This window comes from Vulpes vulpes, chromosome 15 (genome assembly GCF_048418805.1).
Source record: "Vulpes vulpes isolate BD-2025 chromosome 15, VulVul3, whole genome shotgun sequence".
In the NCBI taxonomy this organism is placed as follows: domain Eukaryota; kingdom Metazoa; phylum Chordata; class Mammalia; order Carnivora; family Canidae; genus Vulpes; species Vulpes vulpes.
Window position 1 is genome coordinate 78,045,662 of NC_132794.1, and position 13,901 is coordinate 78,059,562.

The 13,901-nt window shown below is 40.9% G+C and overlaps 1 protein-coding gene across 4 annotated transcripts in view; it reads left to right on the top strand.

Annotated features, from left to right (window-relative positions):
* The first annotated feature begins 6,424 nt into the window (after nucleotides 1-6,424).
* WDFY4 (WDFY family member 4) overlaps nucleotides 6,425-13,901 on the top strand; it is a 286,883-nt gene continuing 279,406 nt past the window's right edge. For 2 of the 4 annotated variants that reach the window (XM_025989725.2, XM_072739274.1), the window contains exon 1: nucleotides 6,425-6,584. The gene's annotated coding sequence lies outside the window, so the exon portion shown is untranslated. The remainder of the gene's footprint in view (nucleotides 6,585-13,901) is intronic. The other 2 variants (XR_011997478.1, XM_072739273.1) reach the window with 1 other exon arrangement.

Here is a 13,901-nt window from a genome sequence, read left to right on the forward strand (position 1 = left end):
GGAAAATCATTATGCTGTTTGAAGTAGGTTGAATGGCTTAAGTTTGACTGAATAATAGCTTCTGATTCTTCTTTATCTTCTCAATGAGCTTCTTTTGAGTGTGATGTCAATACAACCCTCCAGCTATTTTGAAAACTAAAAGAAGTATCTGATCATTTGTAGTCTTATGATGCCCTATCACTCTCCAAGTCTCCTCCTGTCACCATCAGCATCTACCACAACTCCTGCAGGCTCCAGGTGTCTTGCAGAATTATTTCTTACTTGCACCAATATTCTCATCCTCCATCTCCAAGAAGTACAATCTGCTGGTTGGATTCCCTTTCTTTTTCTGGAGTTTATCATAATCCTCACAGGGAACGTGAAAATTCAAGGAAATTGCTTTCTCTTCAGGTTTAAAAAAAAAGTCCCACTGCTATGTAAACAGTCTTCCTTCTCTTGATTTCAAGTTGGTATAAAAAATACGTTGTAATAATGAAATGGGAAAGTGTTATAAAGCAGAATTTATGGCATGTTTCTACATTTGTTAAGAAAAAAATGAAGACCAAAGAAATATATTTTGGTAAACACAGAAAAAGATGAGATGTTATTCTCACATGGCTTATTGCTTAGTTGTTTAGGGTATTTAGGATATTAATGATTTTAATTTCATTCTGTATTCTTTATACTTTTTTTTGCATCATGTATAAAATTAATATGATTTATTTTAAACATCAGGAAAATATTATCAACTGTTTTGCTTATTTTCCTAAGTGTAGATCTAAGCTCTCTGAAGAGAGTATGATCGAGACTACCAAAATGCATTCAATCCTAATAATAGGATTAAGGCTGGCACATGGCTGAACTGCACTTTCCAGCCTTCCTTGCATTAGGTATGGCCGTGCTATCACAAAGGAATGTGAGCCAAAGTGATGCCTGCTACTCACAGGCTGGGCTTTTGTGAGCAAAGATGTGTTTTGTCCATTTGCTTTCCTGGTTTGCTGATAGGATGCAGATGACAGCAAGACTTTAAAGGATAAAGTAGCTTGTGGTCCTTAATCACCATCTGAGGGAGAACTACCTTCCCACTTGAGTAAGTATTGTAGGAAATAACCTTAACAAAGCTTTGTTTCTCCAGAGTCCAGCTCTAATCTGGCACAGAATAGATGCTCAGTGTGTTTACTGATTGGAACTGAATGTAGACTTTCTTGGTATCTTTGTTCACAAAGCTATAAATAAAATATGATGTTGCTTTTTGTTTGTTTGTTTTAAACAGTTCTAGTCTTTAAAAAAAAAATAAAACAAGAAACTAACTAGTTTGATTATATTTGCCATTACAGTGCTCTTCCCTTCTTTCTGTAGATTCACATTTCCATCTGGTATCTTTTCCTTTCAGTTTCAAAATTTAGAATTTCTTATAGTACAAGTCTTCCCATGATGAATGATTTCAGCTGTCATTAATCTGAAAACAATTCTCATTTTCAAGGATTTCACTGACTAAAGAGTTATACATTAACACTTTGTTTCTTTCTTTTAACATGCTAGAGAGATTTTTCCATTGTCTTATGACTTCCATTTTTTTCTGAAAAAACGTCTGCTAAAGTTGTGTTTTTGTACCCCTGTATATAATATTGCTTTTCTCTATTTTCAAGGTAACATTTGTTTTTCAACATTAGGAGTTTGATGACCTAAGTGTGTTTTTCTTCTGGTTTTGTTGTGCTTGGGGCTTACTAAGCTTATTGTCTCTGCAATTTGCTACTTTTGAACAAACTTTGGAAATTTGAAACATTTTTTCAAATATTTTTTAACTCTTTTCTTTCCTTCTGAGACTTCAATTACACATATATTATGCCATTTAATATTGTCCCAAAGGCAACTGAGTGCATGTTTGTTTTTCTTCAATCTTTTCTTCTCAGTCTTTCAGACTGAAAAATTTCTGTTGATTGGTCTTCAGGTTCATTATTATTTTTTCTTTTGTAGTCATCATTCTGCTGTTGGCCATCAGTAAAATTTTCATTTCAAATATACTTTCTGCTTCTAAATTTACATTTTTTATCCTTCTCTTATCTAATTTCTTTATTTAACACATACAATGTTATATTAGTTTCGGGTATACAATATAGTGATTCAACACTTCCATACATCTCCCAGTGCTCATCACAACAAGTGCACTCCTTTAATTCCCATTACCTATTCAGTCCAGTCCCCCACCCCTCTCCCCTCTGGTAACTATTGATTTGTTCTCTATAGTGAAGTCTGTTTCTTGGTTTGCCTCTCTCTCTCTCTCCCTTTCTTTTTTCTTTGCTTGTTTGTTTTGTTTCTTAAATTCCACATATGAGTGAAATCATACAGTGTCTTTCTCTGACTGCTTATTTCACTTAGCATTATACTCTCTAGTGCTATCCATGTCATTGCAAATGGCAAGATTTCATTCTTTGTTATGGCTGAGTAACATTCCATTGTGTACATATACCACATCTTCCTTATCTATTCATCTATTATTGATGAACACTTGGGCTGCTTCCAAAATTTGGTTATTGAAAATAATGTTGCTATAAACATAAGGGTGCATGTATCCCTTGACATTAGTGTTTTTTGTATTTCGGGGGTAAATACTTAGTAGAATGATTACTGGATCCAGGGTCTGTTTTAACTTTTTGAGGAACCTCCATACTGTTTTCCACAGTGGCTATACCAGTTTGCATTCCCACCTACAGTGCAAGAGGTTTCCCCTTTTTCCACATCTTCACCAACATCTGTTGTTTCTTGCGTTTTTGACTATTCTGACAGGTGTGAGGTGAGATCTCATTGGAGTTTTGATTTGCATTTCCCTGATGATGAAAGATGTTGAGCATCTTTTCATGTGTCTGTTAGCTATCAGGATATCTTCTTTGGAGAAATGTCTGTTTATTTCTTCTGCCCATTTTTAAATTGGATTATTTATTAGGGCATCTGGTTGGCTCAGTAGTTGAGCATCTGCCTTTGGTTCAGGCAAAGGAGTCGTAGGATTGAGTCCCACATTGGACTCCCTGCAGGGAGCCTGCCTTCCCCTGGCCCATGTCTCTGCCTCTCTCTGTGTCTTTCATGAATAAATAAATAAAATCTTTAAAAAAATAAATAAATTGGATTGTTTGGTTTTTGGGTGTTGATTTGTATAAGTTCTTAATCTATTTTGAGTAGTAACTCTTTATTGGATATGTCATTTGCAAATGTCTCCTTTTTAATTTTTTTTCCTTATTTTTTTAAAAGTTTTATTTAATTATTCATGAGAGACACAGAGAGGGAAAGATCCAGAGACATAGGCAGAGGGAGAAGCAGACTCCATGCAGGGAACCCGATGCAAGACTTGATCCTGGGACCCCAGGATCATGCCCTGGGCCGAAGGCAGGCGCCAAACTGATGAGCCACCCAGGGATCCCCTACAAATATCTCCTTACATTCAGTAGGCTGCCTTTTAACTTTGTTGATTATTTCTTTGCTGTGTAGAACCTTTTAATTTTTAAGCAGTTCCAATAGTTTATTTCCCTTGCCTCAAAAGACATATCTAGAAAAATGTTGCTATGGCTGGTGTCAGAGGCTTTACTGCTTGTGCTCTCTTTGAGGATTTTTATGATTTTAGGTGTATGGTGTAAGAAAGTGGTTCAGTTTCATTCTTTTACATGTAGCTGGCCAGTTTTCCCAGCACCACTTGTGGAAGAGACTGTTTTTTTCCCATTGGATATTCTACATTCCAATCCTCTTATATATTCCATTTACTTGCTGAAATTTCCTACCTTGCAGTTATTATGACTATCCTTTCTTTTAAGTCCTTGAAGATATTCTTAATAGTTGCTTTAAAGTCCTTGGGTGATACTTCCAACATGAGGTTCATCTTGGGATCTGTTTCTATTGACAGTTATCTTTCTTGTTATAGGTCACCTTTTTCTTTTTCTCCAGATTTCCACTAATTTTAGTTGTATACTGGAGAGTGTAAATGTTACATTGAAGGGATGCTGCGTTATGTTTTCTTTCATGAAGGGATGATGAGTTTTGTTGTGGTTGGCAGTTTAACTACTGGCATCTCCTTTTTTTTCTGCCAGGTTTGCTTTTATTATTTGTTAGGGCTTTTCTTTTTTCTTTTCGTTTAAATGTATATATTTTTATTAGAGTTCAATTTGCCAACACCCAGTGCTCATCCTGTCAAGTGCCCTCCTCAGTGCCTGTCACCCAATCACCCCATCCCCCTGCCCACCTCCCCTTCCACTACCCCCTGTTCCTTTCCTAGAGTTAGGAGCTTTTCTATTTCCATTTTGAACTTATTCCTAGTTCATGGGTGCTACTCTAGAGTGCAATTCTTACTCCTCTGTGTGGCCTTTCTGGAGTGTAAGATGAATTCTCAACATGCTTGGTGAGGTCTTTCCAATCTGAATGGGTTGTAACTCTAGGCTTCCTCACACTGCCCAGTGTCTGTTACTTCCATTCAGTTCTCAGCCTTGGGAACTAGGTGCTCTAGGTGCTCTAGGTCTGTCGGAGTCTTACCCTGTGCATGCACAGGCAACCCCTGGCCAAGGACAGACAGGATGAGTTCCTACAAAACGCATTCTTCCCAGGACTCTGTCCTGAACATTCCAGCCCATTCCATCTTACATATTTTTAGTTCCGGGAGGTTATTGCCCCTGGGCCTCCACTTGCCTGCACCTTGTCAGGAAGTAGTCATGAGAAGAAAGCCAGGGCACCACCCATTCATTGTGTTATTCTTATCTCAAGGACTGTAGTCTTCTGCTGCATGCTATTCTTTGCAGGGAACAGTTGTCTTATTTATTTAGAGTTACTTTCAGTGGGAGGATATGTTCTGTAACAGTTACATTGTCATAAATGGAAGCAGAAGTATAATTGCTATTTTCGGACATTAAAAAAATCACAGAATCTCAGATTTCTCTTCAACAAAAATACATACCTACGTGAGCAGTTCATAGTTCTCTGGCTGCTTCAGTGTCAGAGTACAGGCAAGTTTCTGAATAATAACAGCCAGTATTTGTATAGCTCTTTCTAGTGTTTAAAAATCCACTTGCAAGTATTACTTGATTTGTTCCTTATGGCAAAATGATAGTTCTGGCCCACAAATAAGAAATGATGTAAAGCTGTAACTGTCTTAGTACAGGAGTGAAAATATCAACTGAGATTTTCAACCCAGGAGCCCAGCCTCTAATTACCTATCCTCCTCAGTCAAGAAAAGCAGGTCTCCCTGGGGAAGAGTCTTGTCCCAGCTGCCAAGAAAATTAACATTTCTTTTCCCACAGTGGTGCACACTATATGGTATCCTGGATCTTGGAAATAGTATAACCAGATATTTTGTTTCTTTAAAAAAATTGGAACTCATTCCGGCCTGACAAGGTGATTCTTGTGCTGTTATATACACTCTTGCATGTCTTAGGGTGACCCTAGGTGCTCTCCTGTGCTTCCAGACTTCCCGCTTCCAGGGTAGCTTCCTTTGTATCCATGGACAGTGGACGAGAAATGAAAGCTTAAGTAAGAATGCTGGTACTTCTGCCTCCTACTAAGGAATGGGCCTGGGGTCAGGAGCATGTGGCCTAGGTCCTAAGCTGGAGAGTCTCCTATTTTGGCTGCTGTCTACTGGAAAGTTTGCCCTGGCAAGAGTTGAGTTTCATTACAACTGTGTTTTCATTTTTGTACCCATCTCAGAGCCTTTTTGCCTCCCATAATGAAGGATGTTGCTCCTCATTTATAGATACTTATAAATGATCAGTTGATTGTGAACTAGGAACAGGTGATTAGCTAGCTTTTAAGGATCAGGCATTCACACTAACCACTGCTCTTGCTCATGTGGCTCAGGGAGATATTATGTTTGCATGGACATGCTCGCTGATGCTACATGGATGACATTATGGATAGGTATAGGAAATTATTCAGCCCAATATACCTGAAGGAAAGAGGATTATGATGTTGCTTCAGAGAACTTTATCTTTTTATTTAATCATGACTTCAATGTTACCCACAGCTGGCCATCTAAACTTGGAGGACTCTCTTGGAATAACTTAGGTCTGAGGATGGAGGAGGAAGGAATCCAAGAGAAGCTCCCTTTGGGCCTGAGAGAGAGAGGAGGCTCGTGAACCCATGCAGTGTCCACGGATGGACTTTCAACACATCTCTAACTAAATTCACCTAAACACTGCTGTTATCTGTATTTTACCAGAGGCTCAGAGAAGATAGGTAGGACCTAGGAAAAAGCAGAAGTCCAACTGGATAGCACAGGGCTAAATTCTGTGTCCACTATTCACTAGCTTTTCCTCTTTGTCCTTGGCCCCAGCTAGCACTGCTTGACCACTGAGCATACTGCCCTAAGTGGCCTTTCTTCAGGGCCCAAGTCAATCACCAGAACTCAGGCAGTTCTGTTGATGTCTGCGTAAAGGGCAGAAGCAAGCTGACTCTCCACTTCTGCTTTCTCCAGGAAATGCGCAGAAACACAGCTCAAGTGATTCATAGTGAAACGTTGTCGGAGACTAACAATGCTGGCTGAGTCCTCTTCCCCCAGGTCTGAGGGGCAATGGCTGGGTATGGCGGCACCCATGCCACCTGACGTCTGCAGGCCCTGAACACCACACCACTGGGTATGTCACCTTGTTCTTGGCCAGGCCACACCTGGCCATAGGTGGGCATGGAGGTCCTGTCTGTCAGAGTGGGGCCTACTGGCCACCTCCTGGAAAGCTGAGCATGGGAGCACATGGGACCACCAGTGCCTTGATCTGGGTTTGTAGATGTGGGAGAAGAGGTCAGCTGATGAGCAGGAAGTGTGTGCCTGGTGGGAGGTGTAGGTGTTCAAGGCCACTCGAATGCCTGGATCTGCTGAGGTGTCTGTCACCATTGGAGTTTGCCGAGTTGGGCTGGGCTCCAGCTCCATTCCTCATCTCCCTACCTCAGGTCAAGCCCTTTCTCACAGTTCTGCAAAGGAAGGTGACCTGCTTGCTACACCGGGGAGAGACTAGACGTGAGCCTGTGTGGGCTTATACCCAGGGATGGAGGGGGAGGCCGACTGTGAGCCTCTTTTGCCCAGCCCCACACAGGCCTCTGAAGGGTGCTGAGCAGTGTGTGGGCTGCTCCAGCCCGGTCACCAAGAGAGCTAGCTTTGTCCTGGTCTGGGGGTCCCTCCCTGGGGGTCTGAGAAGTAGATACCTCTGGGCCTCCTTTTCCTCACGTGAATGACCACATCCCATGTTAGAAATGCCAACATTTTCTGAATAAGCAGGACCACATGGATCACAGAGAATTTGCTTTTCTCTCCTGAAATCCTACCTTAAAGAACACCAAATCAATCCTTAGTCCCAGCTTCTCTGAAGTGGTGAGGAGCTAGTCCAATGATTCGGGATTTTATGTATTACTCTTTTCAAGGACATTTCGTTGTTGACATGATTTTCTTCAAAATCATCCATTTAATTCTTCAAGAAATACATACGGAGAGCCACTTCCTGCCAGGCATCAGGGCCAGTGGAGAGGGCCAGTGGTACCTGGTGCAGTAGGCTGAAGTGGGGTGAAGAGCAGGGGTTTAGGAGTAGGGGCTCGGGAGTCTGGGAATGTGTGCGCCTTCTGGGTGGAGAGCTGAAGGAAGGGAGGGTCTGAGCCCCGTGGATTGTGAGAAGCATTCTCGAGGAGGGAACGGAGAATGTCAAGGCAAAGAGCATGAGGGCTGGTGGAGGCGGAGGGTAGGGGGGCAGAGAGCAGTAAGGGGCGGGCCGGGTGACCCCGCCAGAGAAGGATGCCGCGCCATCAACTGAGAGAGGGCTATCCTGTTCAGTGTGAGGGCCTGGGCTGTACTCCCCCAGACTTAGGGAGTAGGTAGAAAAGAAAATTCAGAAACAGTGTATAAGGTATAAGAAATATCACCTAAGTGTTTTTTTAAAATCATCAGCGTCTTTGAGGTCCTTCATAGGCTTGGCCTCTCCCTCTCTTGTCAGGGAACATGGCTGTTCAGAATCTGGGACTTATTGTTCCGTGGCTTTTCTTCTAGTTTTACCTCATATCTTTAGATCTTTACCTCATATTTTATCTTTACCTCATATCGTATCTAGATTCGAGTTATTCAGTTTTGCATGTTCTTGGACTTTGTAAATAAGAATTAAATATTCTTTAAAGATTTGCTTCATTTGCTCCAAATGATGTTTCTGGAATTCCTTCATACTGTTCGTTGCACATACCTCTCATTCATCCATGTTTACTGCTTGCTGTATAGTATTCTGTGATATATGAATATATCTCAATATAGTTCCCCAAGTTAATACTGATGGGCACTTGGGATTTTTTTGGGGGGTGTTTGTTTTTCTATTATAAACTGTTAGGTGCTCCAGTGCTTGTAAGTACTGCTAGGACTCCCTTTGTGCATGTATCCCGAGGTATGTGTGCAAGAAGTCCCTAAGGTATAAACCTGGAAAGTGGAATTGATAGATCAGAGAGTTCACAAATCTTCACCCTTACTGGATGATATCTAATTGCTTTCTCAACCAATTGCAAAATTTTGCCCAGCCATCAGCAATATGTTTAAGTTTCTGTTGCTCCAAGTCTTTCACCATCATTGGACAGTCCTGGGGTTTAAAATTTTTCCAATCTAGTGAAAGTGAAAATCTACCTAGGTTTTTAATTTGCATTTCCTGAATGACTAAGGTTGGACATTTCTTTATATGCTTATTGGCCATTCTGGATTTCTTTTCTTATTTAAATATTTTGTCCATTTCTCGTTGGGGTCGTCTGTCTTTTTTTACCCTGCTAATTTTCTATAATTTAATACATATTTGGATATTAATCCTTTGTCATATATGTATCTTATACTTTTCTCTGTTTGTTCCTGGTCTCCTTACATTATTTGCAAATTCTGTTAATGATCAAAGTTCTTAATCTCAAATGAGCTCCATTTAACTTTATGTTCTTTTAGGATATATGTGTGTTATCTAAGAAATTCTCCTCCATTATGAAGTCATAAAATTATTCTTTTACATTATTATTTTCTTTTGCAATTTTGCCTTTCACATTTACGTATTTTGGTGCATCTAAAAATGATTTCTCTCTGTGGTGTGAGATAAAGGGTAACATTTCATTTAATTTTGTTTTTTCATATGGATAGCCAAGAATCTTAAGTCTATTAATTAAAAAGGCCATTCTTCAGCCATTGATCTACACCAGCTCTGTTTAATCCAAGTTGTCATGTTTCTGGGCTCTTTATTCTGTTCATTTGTTTATCCCTTTGCCAGTACCCTATTATATGATTAATTCTAGGCTTATAACAAATTTTGATATCTGAAAAGAGTCTCTATTTTTTTTCTTCTTCCATTCTATCTCGACATTCTTGGTACACTCTTCTTTCATATGGATTTTAGGAACAGTTTTATTAGATTCTACAAAAAAGCTATATTCAAGTTTGATTGAAAATACAATTTGGAGAGATATAATAATATTTTTATGAAAATGACTCCTCTAATTCATGAACATGGTTTGTATCCTCACTTATTTAGATGTTGTGTAAAATATTTACACAAAATTTTATAATTTTCTTTATAAAATAGTTAACATTTTGGCTAGAGTTATTCCTAAGTGGTGTATATTTTTATATCATTTTAATTGTCACTGAAAATACCTGTTTTTGACTTGCTGATATATGCCTGCATTTTTTTATTAAAGATTTTATTTATTTACTCATGAGAGACACATAGAGAGAGGCAGGGACACAGGCAGAGGGAGAAGCAGGGCCCTGCAGGAAGCCCTGATGTGGGACTGGATCCCAGGACTCCAGGATCACACCCTGGGCATGAAAGCAAATGCCCAACCAGTGTGCCACCCAGGCATCCTTATGTTGCATTTTAAAGAAGAATAATTTCAGCTGCTCTATGGGTAGCAAAGGAAGAAGCAAGACTATCAGTTAAAAGGCTGTTGTACTAATTTAGGTATTAGTGGTTCACCCCAAAGTGATAGCAGAGATAATGAAAAGTGCTTAGGGTGGTGAGATTCTAGGTACTTTCTGAGTGTGAGATTTGATGATGTTTTATGTGTCATGTGTGGGAGATGAAAGTTGAAGATGACTCCAGAGCAACAGGGAGAATAGAACTGTCATACTTTGAGCTAGGTCAAGGGCAGAAGGAACATATTGCAAAGTGGTGGTTACTCCAGAATATAGGTTTGAACAGAGAAAGATGGAGATGTTGTATATCAGACAACAAGTGTAGAAATGAAGTCTCTGTACCTCCTGTCCCTACGTGACCTTCATAGTAGAAAAGTAAGGCAGCTTGGTCACCTGGGGGGTTTGGGGGTAGATATCTTGTGGGGGAGGGAAAGAAAGAAGATGAGCCACTCAAAGTTCCTGAGCCACACTCTAGAGCTTTTTAAAATGCATTTATTTACATTTATTTATGTATTTACAAGTGGGGATTTGCATTTGTTATTTCCATTTGTTATGCAAACCATCAAAATTCACGTGTGCTTTGCACCTGAAATGATGTGTCCAAGCAACACTCCTAAGCCCTTGGCTGATGGCCCCATTTGAAGCATCTGCACACCTCTTAGAAGCTTAAGTCTCAAAGTCTAGACCTTTGTTATCCAACACAGAAGCCTTGAACCACACCTGAAATGTGGCCAGTGTAAATTGAGAGGTGCTATACATGTAAAAATGCACATCAGGTATCAAAGATGTTACAAACAACAAGAAAAAGAAATATGAAATATCTAATTAATACCTAAAAATATTGATTGTGTATTGAAATGATAATATTTTGGATATACTGGGTTAAATAAAATAGACTTTAAAAATATATTTGAATAAATGGCTTGATTAATTTCGGCTCTTTATATTTACTTTTCAAATGTGGCTACCAAAACAATTTTAAGTTGTGCATGTGGCTTAAATTTGTGGCTGACTTTGTGTTTCTTCTGGGCAGTAACCTTCAGAGGTACTTCCTGTTCCAGGGCCAGAGGCTTTTGCGAGAAACACAGTTCAAGAAAGACGGGAAGTCAGAAAAGTGAAAAGCCACTTGTCCCAAATAATTCCAGGGAGAAAGAAAGTAGAGAGGGTAAGAAGAATGAATTTAGTACTTAAAATAAACCAGACCCTGGGCAGGGCCCTGGTATTTGCAATCTTATATAATTCCCACAATGAGATCACTTTCCTTATTCCCATTTTATAGATAAGGAAATGGAGGCTGGGAAAAGTAAGGCCCTTCATCCTCATACAGTCAGTGATTCAGCCAAGATTTGAACTTAAAATCTATGCACTTTGAATTAGGTGCCACCATCACTGTGAGTTGAGGAAATACTTCTGGAGAGGCATAGTCAACATTTGGAAGAAGTGTGAAAACTGCTCTTCCCCTTTAGCAAATGAGTAATCCTTTTTATGAGAATTTAGTAAGCAAAAAGATTGTGTGGGGATCCTTTTTATCCTAGCATTGTCCGTAACAGCAATAGAGACACCCTAAACATCCCGTAATTAGGGAGTGAGCGAGTCAGTTATAGGCAATAGACCAAGAGCATGCTTCTTGGTCATTAAATCTGATCATTTAAGGGAAAAGGCAACATAGACTATGTTTATGATATGACGATGGATGATTGATATAATGAAACTGTTTATACATCAGGTGTAAGTCAAATATGCTTCCACATGGAAAGTAGTAAGTATGCAGGAAAAAAGGAACTATTTGTTAATTTTTATTTTAACAAGATAATAACAATAAAATTGCCCAAGTAGCACTCCAATACTGTTTTTTAAAGGACAGGCACAAAATAAAAAGAGATATACATGCACAGGTGAATACAGATATACGCAGGAAGAAACTGTGTCAGGGAGGTTGGTCTGAGCATATCAGGAGTTAATGAGGGTGAAGAATGCTACGATGAACCCACAGCCTTCCTCCTCCCCCTGTCTGGGTGTGGACCAGATCCATGAGCAAGGGGTGGCTGGTTGGGTGATGGATGATACTAAAGCAGGGTCCAATGATCCTGGAACTCCTCTGTGTGTCTGCCCAGAGAATGCAGAGCACCCTTTTACCGGAGTGGGGTTGGGGAGGTTGTCCACTTCCTCCACAGGTGCGTGAGGCTCTCACCTTCTGCGTTGTATCCAGCTCATGTGAACAGCTGCAGGGGGTGGGGGTGGGGGATGCAGTTGTGAAGGTGGGGAGGGACTGCCACGGTCTTAGTACAAAGGGAAGGGTGACTAAAGAACCAGGAGAATCAGGGTGGGCAAAAGTCCAGATATTCAAAAGAGAACAAAAACCAAACAAAGCAGGGGCAATACTCTGCGATCAGAACGCAGTCTTGTAACTTTTAGTTCTTGCTTTCATATACCTGCCTCCAGGAAACATTGAATTATGTAAGTTAATGGGAGGGGGCGACCGGTACTCCCCCATCCCCCCACCCCCACCCCAGTGATTCCACTGCTTCCCCCTACTGGAAGGGATCTCTTTCAGAATCTCCCACCTAAAACATCACCTTGATTCCAAGAATTACTTCTTCCCTCACACAATTTGAAGTGTCTGAATAATATCAATATTGACATGCGCATTTAATGTGATGATCCCCTTCCCCCATATAATTAAATAATTGTGTCATTCTATAATTGATAGAAACTTAGGATTGAGGAAATACAGAAAGAGAAAGATAAGGTGTATTCATGAATAACGATCACACAAGGAAGAAAGTGACAGGTACCACAGTTACTACAGGCAGCAGGTGTGGATAGATTTGGGAATTCCAAAGTGCTCACTTTTATTCTGCTCACTTTTATTCTGCTTGACTTCTCACACTGCATCCGGACAAGGGGCTTTCACAACCAGGCTCCCCCTTTCACTTGCACCTAGAGGTGATCATAACCCTGAACACGTGAGTGTAATTACTCAGTGGGAGCTGATAGTATGCATGGAGGATTGAAGACTGGAAGGTGCTGTCGTTGAGTAAGGGACAGGTGGGGCTGGGTAGGGAGGGATAGCTAGGGGACTGTGTGACAGGGCTTGCTTAGGGGGGTATGTGATCAGGCTCACCAAAAATCCCAGAAAAGCTGAGTCCTAATGAAACCAGAGATAAGAGAACAAACCAGAGCACTCTGCCCTGGACGTCAGAAGTGGGGTCCTTTCTGGCAGTCACGTTGTACCCACAAAGAATGACCAGACCCAAAAGAAGAAGTAAGTCATTCAAGATGTTATCACCAGTCCTTACTTAATGGTGTTATCAGGGGGTAGAGATGTTAAAAAGATTTAAGTTCCCTGGTCAGTTTTCAATAAAAGACCAACCTTTATGGTTGGTTGGGTCCCCTCTCATTCCTAAGAGCTTCTTCTGTGTCCTTGCTTAATAAAATCTCTTTGCTTTGCTCACTCCCCTTTGTCTATGAATTCATTCTTTGACTCTGTGAGATAAGAACCTTGCTCTCCTGCTTCATCAAGTGCTGGTGGTGACTACTTTCTCATCACGGAATGGCTCAGTGGTGGCTGGAGTTTGGAAGTTTGACTTTCTTGGTTGGAACATGAAGGATCTGTGGCCAAGGAGGCAGCTAGGAGCTGTATTTGGAAGCTGGCTGGGTTGGGTTACGTGGGGCTGTAGGAGGGGCATCCCAGGGAGAGCATTCTAAATGAAGGCAAAGGATCAGATTATGAGTGAACAGTTCATTGGGCCAGACCCCATTGGGGGTACAGTGGGAAGTTAGGTAAAGAAGAAGGCTGGGCCATATCACTGAGGGCCAAGAGCTTGGGAGTGCTCCTTGAGAACATGGGGAGCCACCAAAGACATTTGAGCAAGGGAATGACATGATGGAGCTATGTTCCATAGTCTGCCACTGTGGGGTCTGTGGGGGACACGGGGGAGACTGGAGGAGGAAAGGCCTGCTGGGCAAGGCTGGGGAAGAGATGAGGCAGCAGTGGGCTCACCTTGACTCCTTTTGATCCTTCTCAGTGCCATTCTCCCATTTC